This window comes from Epargyreus clarus, unplaced genomic scaffold (assembly GCF_041222505.1).
Source record: "Epargyreus clarus isolate Ecla_fem2 unplaced genomic scaffold, WU_Ecla_fem_2.2 ptg000013l, whole genome shotgun sequence".
In the NCBI taxonomy this organism is placed as follows: domain Eukaryota; kingdom Metazoa; phylum Arthropoda; class Insecta; order Lepidoptera; family Hesperiidae; genus Epargyreus; species Epargyreus clarus.
This window is the reverse complement of record NW_027332221.1, coordinates 4439849-4462563: the sequence shown is the minus strand read 5'-3', so window position 1 is coordinate 4462563 and position 22715 is coordinate 4439849. Positions and strand designations below refer to the sequence as shown.

Below are 22715 nucleotides of genomic sequence, written 5' to 3'. Positions count from 1 at the left end.
ATTTTTGGTTAAAGAAACTTGGCATTTTCTATGATTGTCTAGCCAAACAAATAAGTGATATAATACAGGGTAATAGCATATTTCCAGATTTTTTAAGCAGAGGTAAAACTTTCTTACTGCCCAAAAATACTTCCACACAAGATCCCTCCCAATACAGGCCCATCACATGCCTACCAACTCTGTACAAAATTATAACTTCATGCATCGCCAACAGAATTTATAAACACTTAGATTAATACAATATTTTATCTGAGGAGCAAAAAGGTTGCAGACGTCATCATATGACATCAAAGAACAATTAATAATAGACTCCACAATATTAAAACATGTTCAAAAAGCAAAAAGGATTTATATGTTGCATATATAGATTATCAGAAGGCCTTTGATAGTATTCCACATTCTTGGCTTACTCAAGTACTCGAAATTTACAAAGTTCATCCCACCATAGTAACTTTTCTAAAACACGTAATGCAAACTTGGAGAACAACAGTTAATTTACAAACAAATATAACTTTAATAGAAACGGGAGAAATAGAAATAAATAGAGGAATATTCCAGGGTGATTCGCTCAGTCCGCTTTGGTTCTGTTTAGCCCTAAACCCTTTATCACGGGAATTAAACAACTCTAAATTAGGATTTAATATTAAAAACAATAGACAAAATTTGAAAATTTTCAAAAACAATAGACAAAAATACCAAAAACAATACGGCATATAAGCGACAATCAAAACTTTAAAAATAAATTACACGAATATCTCATTGACAAGTCCTACTACCATATTAATGATTTTTATAATGACATTAACTAAAACAATTATTTTTCTATTATATCTTGTCTGTTTTAAGTATGAGCCATTATTTTATAATAAAATATTTTTATTTGTACTGACATGCTACTTTGTTGTTTTGTTGTTTAATTATTAATTTAATATGATGATTTCTATTAATTTTATTATTGTATCCTTTTCTAATTCAATATTATTATTTTAATTTAATTTTAATTAGAATTATTACCTATGACATATTTGCATACCCTTTGGGTTAGGATAGGAGCACAAAACTAATGTATTCCATATATAATGTACTTCACCTTATCCTGCAATAAATAAATGAATTGAATTGAAACTTTATTCCAAATAACACATTTGCTCTACATGGATGATCTTAAAAGGATGGCTGTACGCCGCATCTCTTAAATTTTTTTGCCAACTATATGAGGGATAGACAACAATATGTTGATGTTAATGGTTTCCTATCTGAGCCATACTACACCAGGTCAGGGGTGAGCCAGGGCAGCAATTTGGGGCCTCTCGAGTTTATAATAATGATTAACGATTTGCCAGAAGTCGTTCAACATGGCACATGTTTGTTATTCGCGGACGACCTTAAATTGCTGCTCGAGGTTAAAGAAAGAAGGGACTGTGAACGACTACAAGACGACATAAATCGGATAACAGAGTGGAGCCGTGAAAACAAGCTCTATTTTAATATCTCCAAATGCTCGGTGATATCCTTTACTCGCGCACGCGCCGGCCTGCCTTACGAGTATCCTATGGGCTCCGAGCCGCTACAGAGAGTAACACAGGTACGTGATCTTGGCGTTACCATTACCCGTGAAGTTAGGTTTCGCGAACACATTATTAATGTTTGTAAGAAGGCGTACCGAAACCTAGGATTTGTTTTGAGGCAGTCGCGAGGCATGACTAACGTTACCGCAATCAATGTGTTATATGATTCACTGATCAGGAGTCATCTGGAACACAGTGCAGTCATATGGGCCCCTTATGAAGCAAAATATGTAACAATGTTGGAGCGAGTTCAAAATAAATTTGCGAGGCATCTGTACAATAAATTATACGGTGTATATCCATACTACCCGTTAATGTACCCCACATTGTTCGTGTTAGGAATGGTGGGTTACAATCAACTCAGAGTACGCCGAGAGTTCGCACTAATCGCGTATTTAGTAAAATTGTTGCGCGGTGTAGCTCATAATCCGGAGGTACTGTGTCGCCTGGAGCTCTGTGCTCCAGAGGACTATGTGTGTAGACGCCGGCGCCCGCCGCTGCTGGCCGTGCCGACAGCCAGGACCGAGCTATTGGCTAAGTCACCTCTCACTCGAGCACTCTGTACACTCAACCAGGCGCATGAACAACTTGACGTATTTTCATGCGACTTGAGTGAATTCGCAATAGTTGTGCTTCATATAATATGTTTAATGAAGTAGGAATGTAAGTAAGAATTTAGTTAAGTATTTAAAATAAGGCCTCTCTATCGTATTGGGTGTTTAGCCTGTAAGGATAGATGTAATGGTGTTTTAAGAATAAATAAATAAATAAACTATATTCTAACAAAATTCAAATATTAACAAATTATTAGATATCACTACTAAATTCACAAATGACATAAAACTGAGTTTGGGGCTAGAAAAATGCCGTAAATTAAATATCAAAAACGGGAAGTTAATTCATGGTGCATATAAAATAAACGACGAACAATATATATCAGCAATGGAAAATAACGAATTGTACAAGTATTTAGGGTACAGCCAGGCTCGTGTAATAGAATATAGATTAATTAAAGAAAACCTAAAACAAGAATGTTTAAAAGATTGCAAGCAGTATGTAAACAACAACTCACCAGTAGGAACTTATTTAAAGCAATAAATACGTATGCTATACCCGTGCTCACATATTCATTTGGAATAATTAAATGGGGTAAAACAGAATTACATCAGTTAGAAATTAAAACTAGAACACTACTTACTCAACATAGATATCATCACCCAAAATCTGCAATAGAACGTGTTAATACATCGAGGAAAGAAGGAGGAAGAGGCTTGATAGAAATTACCCAACTACACAATAAACAAATAGAAAATTTAAAGAATTTCTTCATTAACAAAAATAATATTCATTACATGGAGCTATAAATACAATAGATAAAAACTTCACACCATTAAATTTAAGCGACCAAACCGTAGAACCAGTAGATACAATAAAAAACAATCAAGACAAATATAGAAGATGGAAAGAGAAAGAACTACATGGTAGTCATTTATACGATTTAGAATCAACACATATAGATAAAGAAGCATCAAATAAATGGTTAGAATCAGCCGGATTGGTCCCTGAAACGGAAGGTTTCATTATTGCTATCCAAGATCAGGTTATAAGTACAAAGAACTATAGGAGATATATAATAAAAGATAATACACTTTCCAATGACCTTTGCAGAAAATGTTTCAGTAAGCCCGAAACGATACAACACATAACAGGTGCTTGCGTAACATTAACACAAATTGACTACACTCACAGGCACAATCAACTTACAAACATCATACATCAAAAACTTGCTATGAAATATAATCTTAATAAAAATCCACACACTCTATACTACACTTATACTCCTCCTGCAATATTAGAAAACACTACTCACAAATTATACTACGATCGCACCGTTCTAACAGACCATACTATATATAACAACAGACCTGACATCACTCTCGTAGACAAGAAAAATAAACATACATACATAATAGATATTGCCGTACCTAACACAAATAATTTACAGTCAACAATAGTAGAAAAGATAAGAAAATATACAGAATTACAGGTTGAAATAAAGAAATTATGGAAAATGAATAATGTTACTATAGCCCCTATAGTTGTTTCGACTACCGGAGTTATCCCAAAACAACTATTCCACAGCCTTGAAGCAATAGATCTCCCAAAATTCACTTATCTTGCGTTACAAAAAGCGGCGATACTGAATACATGTCGAATAGTCAGAAAATTTCTTCAATTAGACAGTGATAATGACACCTTACATAACATTATACACACCATACCCGACACTATTAACCTGAATTAACACTTGGCTGAGCCCTTGTTACTTCAAAAATCCTGGTAAATCCAGAGTAAACAAATATATACAAAAACATAATAATACTTTATTTTAAAACAGATACTGAACATATGCTCTATGAAGCATACAAAAAAGAAAAAGCTGAGAGAGAAAATCTTGAAAGCATTATTACCAACTTTAAGAGCCAAATAGCTCGACTGCAGCTAGAGATCACAGAGTTGAAAGCCCAGAAGAATACAGAGGGGAATGAGAACATTGGCTACTTATTGGGAATAAGCAGCCAAGCCTCGTCAGGTGGCATACTCTACGGACGAGGAAGAACTTGCTAAAGAAACGGAGTGGATGAGGCAGAAAAGCCGAAAGAAACGGAAATTAACGACATCACCCACTTCCGTCGAACAAGATGCCTGCGAAAAAATGGCACCAGAAAAAATTAAAAAGATTCCTCAGCCACCACCCATTATAGTGGATGGTATAATAAACTATCAAAATTTTTATGATTTTCTTACTCAACATGTCATTGGGAATACCTTCAGTGTTAAAATGATGAGTAAGGAAAAAGTCAAAATTAACACCGTTAACGAGGACAGCTACAGAACACTCACAAAAAGTCTGTCAGAGAAACAATTAATATGGCACTCTTATGAAAATAAAAGTGAGAGGCCAATACGGGTTGTTGCAAAAAAATTACACCATACATGTAATCCGAGAAGAATCGTGGAAGATTTACAAGAAAAAGGGTTTAAAATTTTGGAAGCTATAAACAAGCTAAGATGGAAGAATAAAGAGCCACTTGACATGTTTATGCTTACGTTTAATAATGAAGAAGATATTAACAAGGTTTATAATATAAAATCGATTTTAGGTTGTAAAGTGGAAATTCATCCACTGAAAATTTCGAAATTAATTCCTAAATGTAAAAGGTGCCAAAACTATGGTCACACACAGAAATATTGCGCAAGAGAACCAAGATGCGTCAAATGTACTGGCAAACATCTTACTACGGAATGTCAGAAACCAGCAGACGCTAAAGCTAAAATGCATTCACTGTGGCGAAGCTCATCCCGCGAACTATAGAGGATGCTTCGTGGCAAAAGAGATGCAAAAAATTAAAAACAAAAATCATAAGAAGCCAAGAAAAAGTGAAAACCTGCAGACAATTTCAGAACAGCGGTATTTAAAAACTACTGACAAATATGTCACTTTTGATATAAAAAATCAGGAACCAAACAGAAAAGTCACAATGAAATCTTATGCTCAAGTAGCAGCATCCAACAAAAGGTTACAACAACAATCAAATCCGATTACAAACAAAGAAACTGAAGATAAATTAACTCAAATTCTTAAGTTCATGACAACATGAATAAAATAGAGAAAGATATTATCACACGTACTAATAAATTATAATGGGTCGTATACTAAAAATTATGACATGGAACGCAAACGGGCTACATCAACATCAGTACGAACTTCAAGTAGTCCTAAATACAAAAAATATAGGTATCTACTTGATTTCAGAAACACACTACACCTCACAGACACACATAAAATTTAAAGGGTATGCTGTATATCACGCGATCCATCCAGATAATTGCGCTAGAGGTGGAAGTGCTGTTATCGTTAAAGAAAGTTTGTGTCACTTCGAACAATTTAAGCATCAAGAACATGATATTCAATCTGTGGCTATTGGTGTCGAAACTTAAGACTACCGTATAACTATTGCAGCAATCTATTGCCCACCTAGATATTCCATAAAGAAAGAACAGTATGTAAGATTTTTAAATAATTTAACCGAAAAATTCATCTTAGGTGGTGATTTTAATACCAAAAATACCTACTGATCCTCACAAAGTTCGTGATTTAATAGATTTTTTTATATACAAAAATATATCAGGTGGTGTTACGTATGTATGTACTTGTCAATGTGTGCGTGGCTGTGTCCACCGAAGGTATTAAGAAATAAATCAGTGCGTTGGTAACCGCCTGTCGTTTCACTCGCGTACACCCAGTCTACATATCTAACAGTGGCGACGACTACCCGCGTGTTAAAAACAAAAAGAAAATGTCGACTGTACAATTCGGGATTTTAAATTGTTTCGATCATAACGTTCAGACATGGAGTACGTACAAGGGTTGTATAGCTCAATATTTTATTACGAACGACATTGGGGAACAGACAGACCCTACAGGGAAAAAGAGGAAGGCGATCCTTCTCAGCGCACTCAGCGAGGGTACATACAGGCTGGCAACAGACTTAGCGTTGCCTAAAGGACTCGAAGTTGTACCATATGAAGACCTTCTAAAACTCCTAGATGGCCACTTCAACCCAAAGCGCGTCGGGTTTGGCGAGCGACATAATTTTTACGCCGCCGCCCAGCAAACATGCGAATCCCACTCGCAATGGGCTGCGAGATTACGGGGGCTTTCGGCGCAGTGCGGCTTCTTAAACGTAGAAGAGACGCTTCGCGATAAATTTATCATGGGAATGCGTGCAAGTGCCGAAAAAGAAAAGCTGTATGCCCAGGATTTGGCCGACCTCACATTGGCGAAGGTCGTGGAGATGGCAGAAAACCTAAGCTGCGCGCGCGCCGCGGCCGCGGCCGCCAGCGCGGCTGCCCCGGCGCCGCCCGCCGCGCCCGCGGACTCCCAGTTGTTCAAGATCACGGACAGTCGCAGGGGTGCGAGTGCGGATAAAGTGAAGTGTAGTGTGTGTGGTTTTACGAATCACAAAGCATCGGAGTGCAAATATAAAAATTATGTTGTAGGAAGTGTCACGTAAAAGGGCCATTTACGCAAGATGTGCTCGAAAGTAAATTATGTGAAGATGGATTTCGGTGACGAGAGTGAGGATGACGGTAAGGTTTTTTATATCCGTTCAGTCAGGGGGGAGCCAATGGTGGAGACAGTTCTGATAAATAAGCTCGAATTTAGGTTTGAGGTCGACAGTGGATCAGCTGTTACCGTTATTTCGGAGAGTTATTATAAAATGCATTTTAAAGATGTGCCATTATCAGCTACTCGTAAACACCTGATGACTTATAACGGCAGGAATATTGTCTGTGTAGGTACCATCCGGCTTCTTGTGTGCTATGTGGGACAAACTCATGTCATCATTTTTTATGTTGTCCAAGACGGTGGTCCACCGCTACTTGGTAGGGATTTCATTTCAAAATTTAATTTACAGTTAGTACCTGTCAATTATTGTAGTGAAACGGATACGTGCGTTAAAAACTTGCAACTCTGATAGGTTAGGGAAGTTCAATGGGTATGAAATAAAACTATTGTTAAAAGATAACGTAACACCGGTTTTTTTAAAAGCACGCACAGTGGCATTTGCTTTACGCGAGAAGGTTGAAAAAGAAATCAATAGGCTAGTCGGGTTAGGTATTCTTGAACCTGTGGAATACTCGTCTAATGCATCGCCGATAGTCCCGGTATTAAAACGAGACGGATCTGTTAGGTTATGTGCTGACTATTCTGTCACTATACAGTCGCGCGATGACCGCGGTCAAGTGAGGTGCGCGTGCCAGGTCTCATATGTGACCTTTTGAAATTAAAATGACGAACGTAAATATGTGCTCGAAAACTGTTAAATGTGCTAGCTGTAATATTGTCATAAGTGAAATTTTGGCGTATGTACAAAATAAAGTGGATACTATGGATAACGAGAGTATGATACGTATTTGTGCGTCGGCTTTTACGATCGTAGAGGTTGAAAAAGCGAAGACTTTGTTGTTTGAATCAATAAAACTAATAAGCGTAACATTTCGAGAAGAAAAGGAGGGAAAATTCAAAGAGATCTTGAAGATATTATAGCGGTCCTCAAGGAAAGTGATCCCGATATAATGCCAGTGTTTGTGGCCCGAGATTTAAACAAACTTCCACCGGTGACATTCGATCTTGTGGACGTGACAGCGCTATTAAAAGATATTATTCGGCTGAAAGCAGATGTTACCGAGATAAAAGAAACTTATGCAACGAATAAACGTTTTGAAGAGTTAGAAAACAAATGGATAAATGACCGTTATGCATCGGTAATTAATACTAGTAGCAGAATAAATGTTAGACGTGGAGGGTATTTGCAAGATAGTGGGCCGATGGCGATTCAAACACCAACGACTGAGTCGCATACCGTTGGAGTAACTGACCACGGTCAACATTGTGACGTAAATTTGTCGTCTCCCTCATCGCAAGATAACGTACCAGTGGATGTTAGCGGAGAATGCAGGGGGGGTTTTATTGTCTCCTTCACGCGCTAGACCAGTGTTCACCCCTGATACAATACGTTCGTCTCACTTACACTCGCCTACGTGCGCGCGCGATCCTTCTAATAGCTGTGTGACGTCGTGTAGTAGGAAAGGAACAGAGCATTGCGAGGCTAGCGGTACAACAGCTGATTCAAGTAAACAAAGCGTGGTTGTTACATCGAGAAAGTTATCATTTGCGGAAATATCTGCCACAGGGGAAGAGTGGAAAAAACCAGAACCTAATGAAAAATGGGTTCAAGTTCAGAAGAAACGGTTACGGAATAAATTTATAGGAAAAATGGGACAAGCAAACATGACATGTAATAGTAAATTCAAAGCAGCAGACATTAAAGTTCCATTATTTGTATCAAATGTGGATATCGACGTTAAGGAATCTGATATTATTGACTACATACACGAAAAAACAAGCGAACGTGTCTCACTATTGAAAATGAGAATGAAAAAACATAAAGGATATAACTCCTACAAGGTTTTTGTCTCTAAATCGAAGATTGATGTATTTTTAGATGGAAATTTGTGGCCTTGTGGTATAACATTCCGAAAGTTTGTAAATTTCAGTCAGCGTGGAAAGGGGCTTGATGGGCCTAACGGGGATAATTTAGATAAAAATAATAGCTGTCATGGATAGTACACCTAATAAATGTATACTATGCAGTTTTAACTGCAAATCCCTAAAGCGTTCCATGGAAGGAATTCGAACTTTGTGCAAATCGTCTGATATTCTGGCGCTACAGGAGACATGGTTACTTCCACATGACTTACCGCTGTTAAGTACTATTGATGCGGAGTTTGGATGCACGGGTACCAGCGCAGTCGACACATCGGTTGGTATTCTAAGTGGAAGACCGTACGGTGGCGTGGCTATTTTGTGGCGAAATAATGCGTTTGAATCCGTTTCTATTCTTGAGTGTAAAAACCCTAGACTGTGCGCGATAAAAGTGAGGTTAAAAAACAAATACTTTATAGTGTTCAGTGTATACATGCCGGTTAATGATATTGACAATTTATCTACATATACGGAGTGTTTTGGCGTGATTAGCGCGGTTATGGAAGAAAATAATGACTGTGAATCTGTGTATATATTAGGGGATTTTAATGCACATCCAAAAGAGCTTTTCTGTGACGAAATGTTTAATTTTTGCATAGATAATAACTGGTGTTGCATAGATATAGATATGCTGGGACTGGATCCTGGTACGTATACCTTCACCAGTGATGCTCACGGCAGTAGGAGATGGTTAGATCACTGCATTGTTACAAAATCTGCCCAAGTTACAGTTGACAGAGTGTGGGTGCAGCATGACGTGTATTGGTCAGACCACTTTCCTCTTTTTGTTGCATGCAATATTGAAGGCATTTTATTAAAGCGCGATTTTATTTCTGAAAAGTCTGCGTGTAATCTAGTCTTATGGGGTGAGCGCGGTGATAATCAGATTCGTGTGTACCATGACTACTGCCATGAGCATCTTAGGTATTTAAGCATCCCAGAAGAGCTTAAAGGATGTTCTGTCTCGTGTTGCTCTAACAGTGATCATGTTTTATTTATAGATAGATTGTATTTGAAATTAATAGACATCCTATCCGAGGCAGCCGTGTTATCTAGTAACCAATCATATAAGTGTCATAGAAAGGGTGGCTATATTGTTGGTTGGAATAAATATGTAGCCGAAGCTCACAGGAATGCACGCTTAACATTTCACACATGGATACTAGCGGGTAAGCCAACGAGTGGTTTGATTTATAAGGACATGTGTGATACGAGAAAATCCTTTAAGTCCAAACTTAAATGGTGCCAGGATAATCAGGAGCAGATCAGAATGGATATACTGGCATCCAAACATTCTATAGGCGACTTTAAGGCATTCTGGAAACATACAAACAAAATAAACCCGAAACCTAGTGTACCTGTGAGCGTCGGTGGCGAGAATGACCCCAAGTTAATTGCTAATAATTTTAAAGATCACTTTAATATTAAGTCTCATTTATCGCCGCCTGCGACTGAAGTGGTCAATGGTGATACCGACATGTTAAAGTCAATTATGAACATCTCAGGCGCAGAGGTTTCAACTGTGATTAAAAACATGAAGAGAGGTAAATCACCTGGACATGACGGTCTCAGCATTGAGCATTTCAGATATGCAGGCGTATATATATCTCGCATATTGGCAATGCTTTTTAAACTTTGCTTGGGGCATTCATATTTGCCGGAGCCCATTGTGGAACCATTGTGGTTCCTATTCTTAAGAATAAGACCGGGGATGCCTCAGACAAATCCAACTATAGACCCATCTCATTAGCCACCACAATGGCTAAGATACTTGACAGTATACTTGACACTCGTTTGAGTGGATATATAAAACTTCATGATGCGCAGTTTGGTTTCCAGTCGGGTTTATCCACCGAGAGTGCCATCCTGAGTCTCAAGCATACTGTTAAGTACTATACGGAGAGAAAGACTCCTGTTTATGCCTGCTTCCTTGATTTGTCTAGGGCGTTTGACCTAGTAGGATATAACTTGCTGTGGAAAAAGCTTGGAAATACGGGAATGCCGGCTGATGGGACTGCCTTACTTATATTTTGGTACAACAACCAGACCAATCAGGTAAGTTGGCTTAACACCCTGTCTGATGTTTACAAGCTGGAGTGTGGTGTGAGACAGGGCGGTTTGAGCTCTCCGAGGTTATTTAACTTATATGTTAACCAGCTCATCGAGGAGCTCAGCAGCACCCACGTCGGATGCTACATTGATGGGGTTTGTGTTAACAACATTAGTGATGGAGACGATATGGTGCTGCTGGCGCCCTCAATTGGTGGTCTTCGCATATTGCTACGTATATGCGAGAATTATGCACGAGAGCACGGCCTTAGGTACAATTGTAAAAAGAGTGAGGTACTTGTGTTCAAAGCCGGGAAAATTGGGCCGACCACAGTACCTCCTATTGTACTTAATGGCAATACACTAAAAATTGTTAAACATTTTAAATATCTGGGTCACACGGTTGCTGAAGATCTGAAGGATGATCTGGATGTAGAGAGAGAGAGACGGGCACTAGCAGTACGATGTAATATGTTGGCTCGCAGATTTGCTCGCTGCACTGAGGATGTAAAAATAACGCTTTTCAGAGCTTATTGTCAATCATTCTATTCGAGGGGAGAATTATCGGGTGCTTAGATGATTGTTGTAATCTTGAATTATTTAGACGCCCTCCAACTCTTAAAAGCCCGTCCGATTGGTCAATGTAAGGGTTGAGGCATAATAGTTTACTACTCTTTCGTAGATGTTCCCCTCTGCTTAATCTATAAATATCATCCTGAAATTCCATATACTGAACCGTTCTAATAATTAAATTATAAGAATTGTTCATTTCGTTTACTGATAAATAATTACGTCGTGACGTATTTTGTCTGTCGCGAATCCACCGGATGTAACGTGAGAGCCAGCCTATTGTTGTCACCGCGCGGGTTATTGAACTGCAATCGTTTAGTAATTTTATAATAAATGAATTCGTGTCATATAAAGTTACGTTCACACTGGCTTTCTTAGTTTCAATAGTAGGAGATTGATATTTTTTATTGCATTGCGCAGTCAGCGGTGTTATGTTCCGATTTGACGTGATGCCAACGTGATGCAGGAACAATGTTTATAATTTTTGCACTCTATTTGCAACGAAGTGTTTCCACCGGTTAACATCACCGTGAATTCATCCGAGGACCACCATCGAATCTGTCCACGCGTAAATATCAATGTTAGTTGCAGTATAAATTCTAGTTATCTGCTTGAATAACTGCGATAAAAGAAGAGCACCACATAGTTCAAGTCGTGGTAAAGATTTTTTACTTTTTATAGGAGCTACTTTAGTTTTTGCCGTTAGCAACTTCGATATACAAGCGCCCTTATTGTCTCTAGTGACAATGTACACACAGCATGCGTAAGCTTTTTCCGAAGCGTCACAAAACCCGTGTATTTCATAATAATTGTTACTACCTATATATCGAGAAATTTCAATGTTATTTAAGTTTTGAAAATCGCATTTTATTTATCCACTCATTTTTAACAGCGTCCGAAACTATATAATCCCACGAAATGTTCTCATCCGACCATGTTTTTTGAAACAATAATTTCGCTCTAATAGTAAGCGGCGATAACCATTCTAGCGGATCAAATATTTTTGCAGTATGAGACAGTAATGCCCTTTTAGTTAAATTTTCTTCATCGCGTAGATCGTCAAATTTATTTTGAAATGTAAATGTATCGGAATGCGCGTTCCAACGAATACCTAGCGTTTTTCTTGTTTCGGAACATTTAAAATCTAACAGTGTGTCAATTTGATTGGACGGCAGGTCGTTAACGAGTTCGGGAACGTTGCTGGACCACTTCCGAATGTTCATTCCCGCCCCTTTTAATATGTTGATGATCTGTAATTGTAAAATCTTTGCGCCCTCAATAGTTTCACTACCTTCTAGAAGATCATCCATATAGAAGGAATTCTTTAGCGCTTCCGCAGCTAAAGGAAACTTACTAGCGTCGTCAACGGCTAGCTGATGTAATGTCCGCATGGCAAGGTATGGAGCGGCCTTTGTTCCGTATGTGACTGTTGCCAGCTGATAATCCGTCATTGTATCTGAAGGGGAATACCTCCAGATAATGCGCTGTAAATGTTGATCCTCTTCTCTTACAAGTATCTGCCGGAACATTTTCTCTATATCTGCCGTCACTACATATTTATGCCGGCGCCAGTTGATGATGAGACTCGTTAAGTCCTCTTGCAGATTAGAGCCGCGTTCCATTAAATCATTAAGGCTGTTACCTGATGATGTCTTACATGATGCATTAAAGACCGTTCGTAGTTTAGTTGTGGAGGAATCAGATTTGATTACTCCGTGGTGCGAAAGATAACATGAGGTCATATTACTATTTATCACCCGTTTCATATGACCCATAGTCTCATAATCGGACATAAAGTTTACGTAACTTTGACTAAACTCCGAATTTTTTAACATTCTTTGCTCTACGAGTATGTTACGAAATTGAGCCACGGCTTTCGATTTAGAAAGACCTAACTTCAGTTGAAAGTCTGGCTTCATGGGAAGAGCAACCTCATATCTACCATTTGTTAAACGTCTAGTTGTAGACTTATATAAATCCTCACAATATTGATCTTCAGACGATAAAATAGGAGTTGTATCTTTAACCCCCTCTAGTTCCCAGTATTGAGACAAGTCTGGTACGTTATTTATTATTACGTGACAGTTAAAAGTCTTAACGTTACCCGACAAAATCCACCCTAACTTCGTTTGTTGAGCTATTGGTGCCGTGTTAGGGCCCATAATCAGACCACTCATAATAATATCCGAATAAACACTAGCATCCAATAGAAGATCAATCGGCCGGGACACGTTGTATTCCGGATAGATGTGACCAAGCCCTCTTACCAAATGTACAGTTAGGTAAATTATTATTTATTACGTACGAAATAACTAAAGCTTGTGTAGTAAATTCGTAGTCATCGTGAATAGAATTACACTCGAGCGTTACGATCCCCTTGCTTGGTCGCGTGCCGTTACCTACTCCCGATACGGTTCCGTAGTATCGTTGTCTCGGAAGGCCTAACAATTGAACGGCGCGTTCTGAAATTAAAGATATCTGTGAACCTTGGTCGAGCAGAGCTCGTAACGTGACAAACGTGCCATCCGCGGCCTTCACACGCAGCGATAGGGTTGTAAGCAAAATCTCCTCATAATCTGTAGCTACATGGTTGACCGTCGGTTGACTGGTCCCTGCTGACGAATTTGCGACAATATCATGAGATGGATGAACAGATTGCGATTTATTGGCGTTCGAAATACGAGTTTGCATTGCGGAACCCTGAATAAAGGCATCATGTAACATCGTATGATGTTCGCGTTGACAGTATTTACACGTTTTAGTAGAATTGCATTGTGTGTCGTAATGTCTAAATAAGCAACATTCGCAAACCTGTAATTTCCTAACTGTTTTTAATTTTGCATCAGGCTTTAATTTATTAAATTGAAAACACTTGTACAAAACATGACGTTGATTACAAAATGGACATGACCACGCGTTACAAGTAGTTGAGCTGACATATTCCCGTTTGTAGTTATTACTTGAATTAAAATATGGTGTACGATTAGGCTTACGTAATTTTGATACGAAATAACCGTATTGCAGCATTTCAAAATGCCCTTTTTGTCGTATTATAAATGTTATCCATATTACTCATTATCATAAAGATTTGTTTTTATTGTAAAATTTTACGTCTTAACACGTTTTTATTATTATTATTCTATGTAGCAATTACTTGTAAATTAAATCTAAATATTTTGATGAAATAATTTAAATTCATTTTTATAAAAACTTTGTGTAATGAGTAAGTAATTTTGAATTATTGTTTTGTTTTCAAAGGTTTCGCATTGCATTAAGTAAAGTTAACGGCCACTAAGTTTTCTAAGTATAATTAGTATCATTTAAAGTTAATAGTATAAGTAAACACAGGTAGCAACAGTAGTTTAAAGTTCTTTGTTGTAATTATGCTGATTGTCAAAAACGTGTCGTGACTCCCGTTACACATCCTTTTAGGAATGGAATGTGTAAGAGTCGGATTGCAATGCAATGCCGATACAGTTCTAATTACAAGCGCATTTGTAGGTAACCATTGTCGCTATGCAAAGTTTATGAATGTAAAAGTACTTGAGATCTTTTATAAAGTTGAAATTCATAACTTTTGTAATTTAATTTATGGCTTGGAAGTAGTTTTCGATTGTGGAATGTAACATAAATATGATTATGAATTTAATTGAACTGAAATAATATGATTACTTTATAAGTTAGTCAAAATATAGGCTTATGAAAGGAATGTACGGTTGGTAATTATGTATGGATTTCTTCCGTAAGTTAGTATTTTTAGTAATAATTGGGTTTGATCCCCCGAGAGTTAAGAAAATATCTAACGTACTGATGAAATATCGTGTGTTGAAAAGGATTTTATGATTAGTGAATAGGACTTAAAGAATAGTATAATGACATTTGAAATGTCTTAATGTATAAAAAAAGAAAGGAGATAGAAAATTATAATTACTAATTATGTTGTGTAAATCTTAGACCATAATCTTGATCATACCGTACGCGAGTCGTCTGTGTGAAAGAAATGGATTAGTAGATTTATGAAAGAATTGAAGAATGATAATAAGCAATGAAGATACTATTTATGCCCAATTACTTGGGTACCCTACCTACCCACGGAAGAAATCCATACATAATTACCAACCGTACATTCCTTTCATAAGCCTATATTTTGACTAACTTATAAAGTAATCATATTATTTCAGTTCAATTAAATTCATAATCATATTTATGTTACATTCCACAATCGAAAACTACTTCCAAGCCATAAATTAAATTACAAAAGTTATGAATTTCAACTTTATAAAAGATCTCAAGTACTTTTACATTCATAAACTTTGCATAGCGACAATGGTTACCTACAAATGCGCTTGTAATTAGAACTGTATCGGCATTGCATTGCAATCCGACTCTTACACATTCCATTCCTAAAAGGATGTGTAACGGGAGTCACGACACGTTTTTGACAATCAGCATAATTACAACAAAGAACTTTAAACTACTGTTGCTACCTGTGTTTACTTATACTATTAACTTTAAATGATACTAATTATACTTAGAAAACTTAGTGGCCGTTAACTTTACTTAATGCAATGCGAAACCTTTGAAAACAAAACAATAATTCAAAATTACTTACTCATTACACAAAGTTTTTATAAAAATGAATTTAAATTATTTCATCAAAATATTTAGATTTAATTTACAAGTAATTGCTACATAGAATAATAATAATAAAAACGTGTTAAGACGTAAAATTTTACAATAAAAACAAATCTTTATGATAATGAGTAATATGGATAACATTTATAATACGACAAAAAGGGCATTTTGAAATGCTGCAATACGGTTATTTCGTATCAAAATTACGTAAGCCTAATCGTACACCATATTTTAATTCAAGTAATAACTACAAACGGGAATATGTCAGCTCAACTACTTGTAACGCGTGGTCATGTCCATTTTGTAATCAACGTCATGTTTTGTACAAGTGTTTTCAATTTAATAAATTAAAGCCTGATGCAAAATTAAAAACAGTTAGGAAATTACAGGTTTGCGAATGTTGCTTATTTAGACATTACGACACACAATGCAATTCTACTAAAACGTGTAAATACTGTCAACGCGAACATCATACGATGTTACATGATGCCTTTATTCAGGGTTCCGCAATGCAAACTCGTATTTCGAACGCCAATAAATCGCAATCTGTTCATCCATCTCATGATATTGTCGCAAATTCGTCAGCAGGGACCAGTCAACCGACGGTCAACCATGTAGCTACAGATTATGAGGAGATTTTGCTTACAACCCTATCGCTGCGTGTGAAGGCCGCGGATGGCACGTTTGTCACGTTACGAGCTCTGCTCGACCAAGGTTCACAGATATCTTTAATTTCAGAACGCGCCGTTCAATTGTTAGGCCTTCCGAGACAACGATACTACGGAACCGTATCGGGAGTAGGTAACGGCACGCGACCAAGCAAGGGGATCGTAACGCTCGAGTGTAATTCTATTCACGATGACTACGAATTTACTACACAAGCTTTAGTTATTTCGTACGTAATAAATAATAATTTACCTAACTGTACATTTGGTAAGAGGGCTTGGTCACATCTATCCGGAATACAACGTGTCCCGGCCGATTGATCTTCTATTGGATGCTAGTGTTTATTCGGATATTATTATGAGTGGTCTGATTATGGGCCCTAACACGGCACCAATAGCTCAACAAACGAAGTTAGGGTGGATTTTGTCGGGTAACGTTAAGACTTTTAACTGTCACGTAATAATAAATAACGTACCAGACTTGTCTCAATACTGGGAACTAGAGGGGGTTAAAGATACAACTCCTATTTTATCGTCTGAAGATCAATATTGTGAGGATTTATATAAGTCTACAACTAGACGTTTAACAAATGGTAGATATGAGGTTGCTCTTCCCATGAAGCCAGACTTTCAACTGAAGTTAGGTCTTTCTAAATCGAAAGCCGTGGCTCAATTTCGTAACATACTCGTAGAGCAAAGAATGTTAAAAAATTCGGAGTTTAGTCAAAGTTACGTAAACTTTATGTCCGATTATGAGACTATGGGTCATATGAAACGGGTGATAAATAGTAATATGACCTCATGTTATCTTCCGCACCACGGAGTAATCAAATCTGATTCCTCCACAACTAAACTACGAACGGTCTTTAATGCATCATGTAAGACATCATCAGGTAACAGCCTTAATGATTTAATGGAACGCGGCTCTAATCTGCAAGAGGACTTAACGAGTCTCATCATCAACTGGCGCCGGCATAAATATGTAGTGACGGCAGATATAGAGAAAATGTTCCGGCAGATACTTGTAAGAGAAGAGGATCAACATTTACAGCGCATTATCTGGAGGTATTCCCCTTCAGATACAATGACGGATTATCAGCTGGCAACAGTCACATACGGAACAAAGGCCGCTCCATACCTTGCCATGCGGACATTACATCAGCTAGCCGTTGACGACGCTAGTAAGTTTCCTTTAGCTGCGGAAGCGCTAAAGAATTCCTTCTATATGGATGATCTTCTAGAAGGTAGTGAAACTATTGAGGGCGCAAAGATTTTACAATTACAGATCATCAACATATTAAAAGGGGCGGGAATGAACATTCGGAAGTGGTCCAGCAACGTTCCCGAACTCGTTAACGACCTGACGTCCAATCAAATTGACACACTGTTAGATTTTAAATGTTCCGAAACAAGAAAAACGCTAGGTATTCGTTGGAACGCGCATTCCGATACATTTACATTTCAAAATAAATTTGACGATCTACGCGATGAAGAAAATTTAACTAAAAGGGCATTACTGTCTCATATTGCAAAAATATTTGATCCGCTAGAATGGTTATCGCCGCTTACTATTAGAGCGAAATTATTGTTTCAAAAAACATGGTCGGATGAGAACATTTCGTGGGATTATATAGTTTCGGACGCTGTTAAAAATGAGTGGATAAATAAAATGCGATTTTCAAAACTTAAATAACATTGAAATTTCTCGATATATAGGTAGTAACAATTATTATGAAATACACGGGTTTTGTGACGCTTCGGAAAAAGCTTACGCATGCTGTGTGTACATTGTCACTAGAGACAATAAGGGCGCTTGTATATCGAAGTTGCTAACGGCAAAAACTAAAGTAGCTCCTATAAAAAGTAAAAAATCTTTACCACGACTTGAACTATGTGGTGCTCTTCTTTTATCGCAGTTATTCAAGCAGATAACTAGAATTTATACTGCAACTAACATTGATATTTACGCGTGGACAGATTCGATGGTGGTCCTCGGATGAATTCACGGTGATGTTAACCGGTGGAAACACTTCGTTGCAAATAGAGTGCAAAAATTATAAACATTGTTCCTGCATCACGTTGGCATCACGTCAAATCGGAACATAACACCGCTGACTGCGCAATGCAATAAAAAATATCAATCTCCTACTATTGAAACTAAGAAAGCCAGTGTGAACGTAACTTTATATGACACGAATTCATTTATTATAAAATTACTAAACGATTGCAGTTCAATAACCCGCGCGGTGACAACAATAGGCTGGCTCTCACGTTACATCCGGTGGATTCGCGACAGACAAAATACGTCACGACGTAATTATTTATCAGTAAACGAAATGAACAATTCTTATAATTTAATTATTAGAACGGTTCAGTATATGGAATTTCAGGATGATATTTATAGATTAAGCAGAGGGGAACATCTACGAAAGAGTAGTAAACTATTATGCCTCAACCCTTACATTGACCAATCGGACGGGCTTTTAAGAGTTGGAGGGCGTCTAAATAATTCAAGATTACAACAATCATCTAAGCACCCGATAATTCTCCCAAGCCACAATCGTTTAACCGAACTCCTAATTATTCAGGCACATTTAATCACATTACACGGAGGACCCAGCTTGACATTGTCGTATATTAGGGAAAAAATTTGGATAATTATGTGGTGGATAATTAGATAGTTTAGATAGAGTAGTCTGAATGTAATCGGCATACAATAAACACGTGTCCTAATCATAACTTCTTTAATTACGAACCCGACACCTCATGGCGACCCGGCCAGAGGCGCGATGCGGGTGGCATCGACGCGCATTCCGTTTACCTTATTAGGCTCTGTAAGAACAAAGACTTTTATGCATTGAGTTCAGTTCGCAATTTTTTGGAAAAATGGGTAAAACAGTATCAAAAGAAGAAGTCGTGATAGCGCAAAATGCCGCAGGTTCGAACAGCGCCGACATACAGCAATTAATAAATCATGTGAGCAGCAGCAGCATCATTATGATAATCATCTTGGCTACGATTCTTCTGGGAGCATGCTACCTAATTATAAAACTATATTATCGGTGCCATGGATTTCTTACGAGGAGAGAGATTTTACGACATTCATTGAGAAGAACTGAGAGAAGAGCTATCTCTGGAGTTCACCAGGAGCAGCAAGTTTAAGAGCCTCTAGCAGCTGGACTTCCTTCTACGGTCTCTACAAAACGAGAAAAATGCGGAATGTAATAATAGTGAAAAATAAAAACATGTGAAAGTGATCAAAAGTGCGGTACAGTCGGATGCATAAGGTTATGAACTTATTTATTTTTTTAATACACGTGTATACTTTTTTGTAATGTAATGTCGTATAATACTTATACAAACTATACTTATTTTACTTATACAAATTATACTTATTTTTACATAATATTTTAGTTAACAATTTGATAATGCCTTTTTACTTTTTAATAATATTATTAAGCTATCTATAAAATGTTATGGCAGAGAATTTAAAAGATGTTTATGATAAGTTGTATGCAATAAAGGAATATTTAATTAAAGTAGGACCAAATCGAAGAACCAAGGTATTAGTAGAAAAGAAAAGTCAGGAATGTGAAATTATTTACGAACAATTTTTGAATTTTAAGCTTGAGATAGATATACAAATAAAAAAGGGAATAATTAAAGATAAGGATTTAAATATCATTCAATCTTTTTGTGAGGAAATTAATGTGTTGTATTCTAAAATTAATGAAATTTGTTCTACAAGTATTTCATTAGAGAAAATTGCCAAAATGGAAAAGTTTAATTTAAATACAGCAGTATCTCTGTTGCCTGTAATGAATAATGAAGAAGAAGTAACAAAAAAGTTAATTTCTGCTATTGAGTTGTATAGTGCTATGATTGACAAAGACAATGAACAGTTGTTAATTAATTTTGTTTTAAAAACACGTTTGTCCGAAAGTGCTAAATTACGTTTGAGCAAGTCGTACACATCATGTAGCAAGTTGATCACCGATATGCGTTTGCATTTATTAACAAAAAAATCTAGTAATGCACTTCATTCTCAAATGCTTAATATTCGACAGAATTCTAGTTCGATAGATGAATTTGGTAAAACTATAGAACAACTCTTTGTTGATCTTACCATCACACAAGCAGATGAAAATCCAGAAGCTTTTAATATTTTAAAGCCAATTAACTAGCGGTAAATAAATTTGTAAATGGTTTACGTAATAAAAACTTGAACAAAGGTGAGATGTTCATATCGGGCAGAGCAAGAGGAAGATCAGGTATGTGTAATCAATATAGGTCTAATAGGTCCCGTAACTATCGGAACAGAGGAGGACGACGTTATTTCTATAACCAAGGATCTTACCCTAAGGAGAGACAAGTCGAGACATCTAGACACCCTAGATCTCGTGGTCGTCGTGTTTCTAATGGTCAAAGAGGAAGATACCAAAAGAGAGGTATATATTTTATAGACCATAATAACGTTCCATCGGATATGAGAAATAATAATTCTGCTGGACCTTCTTCATCTGTTAATAATCAGCAAACATTTTTTCGTGAATAATATTTTTACATTTGAACTTAGTAATTATGTGAACATTCCTATTGATGACGCACATTGCACTTGGATAGTTGACTCAGGAGCTAATATATCAGCGGTGAAATTAGAGATGATTTTGCAGTGGAATTTGCCAATCCATAAACAAAAAGTAACCATAAAAGGAATTGGTGGCTGCATAGCTACAGTAGGCTATGTTTATTTAAACTTATGTGTATATGGTCAAATATTGAAACACAAATTTCACGTAATTAAAAATTTACCATGTGCTACGGAAGGAATATTAGGTCAGGATTTTCTCAGTTACTATAAATGTATTTTAAATTATGAACATAACACTCTAACTTTAAATCAAAATGTAGTTTTGCCATTGCATATGGGTAAATTAGGAAATAATAATTACATCAAAGTCCCACTCAGATGTGAAAAAATATATTTAATTGATTGTAATTCTACAGAGGATTGTGTTGTACTTTCTAATGAATTGTGTGAAGGAGTTTTTCTAGGAGGAGGAATAACTAAACCAATTAACCCAAAAATACCTATTCAGATATTAAACACTCGCGATACATCAGTTTCGTTGAGTTATTTTAAGCCTCATATTGAAAAATTAAGTAATTATAATATCAGTTGTTTCAGCGAAACATCAGTTAATGCTGAAAAAGTAAAGAAAGTTTTAAATTCATTAAACTTGTGTCATTTAAATACTGATGAAAAATCTTCCGTTATCAACATATGCGCGAAATTCTCGGATGTATTCCACATACCAGGTGATAAATTACAAGTAGCAAAAGTTTGTGAACAAAAGATACATTTAAAACCGCACACCAATCTATACTAAACCTTACCGTTTGCCATTTTCACAGCGTAAAGAATTAGATAATCAAGTAGAGGAAATGTTGAAAGATCAAATTATAGAACCAAGTAGTAGTGAATGGTCTAGTCCTGTATTACTTGTACCGAAGAAGGAAAGTAGTGATGGTGAAAAGAAAATGAGACTTGTTATTGACTTTAGGAAATTAAATAACTGTATTCAAGATGATAAATTCCCTTTACCAAATATCTGTGATATTTTAGATTCCTTGTCTGGTTCTGTTTATTTTAGCCATTTAGATTTATAATATTTATATAAAGGCTACTATCAATTGTCACTTTCTTCAGACAGCAGACCTTGTACAGCTTTTGTCACTCCATCAGGTCAATATCAAATGACAAGATTGCCCATGGGATTGAAAACTAGCCCTTGTTCTTTTTCAAGAGCTATGACAGTTGCAATGTCAGGTTTGCACTATGATAAATGTTTAATTTACTTAGATAATCTGATTTGTTTTGGTGGAAATTTAGAAAACCACAACAAAAATTTATTAGACATTATGTTTAGATTACGAAAAGTTAATTTGAAACTAAACCCCAAAAAATGTGATTTTCTAAGGAAAGAAATTTTGTACTTGGGACATGTTGTATCATCAGAGGGCATAAAACCAGATCCATCTAAAATTACTGTATTAGAGAATTATCCAATACCCAAAAATACCGATGATGTTAAGAAATTTGTAGCTTTTGCC

At 36.7% G+C, this 22715-nt stretch overlaps 1 pseudogene; it reads left to right on the top strand.

The window, feature by feature from the left end:
• Positions 1-7425: 7425 nt before the first annotated feature.
• On the top strand, positions 7426-8763 carry LOC140746739 (uncharacterized; annotated as a pseudogene).
• Positions 8764-22715: the final 13952 nt, after the last annotated feature.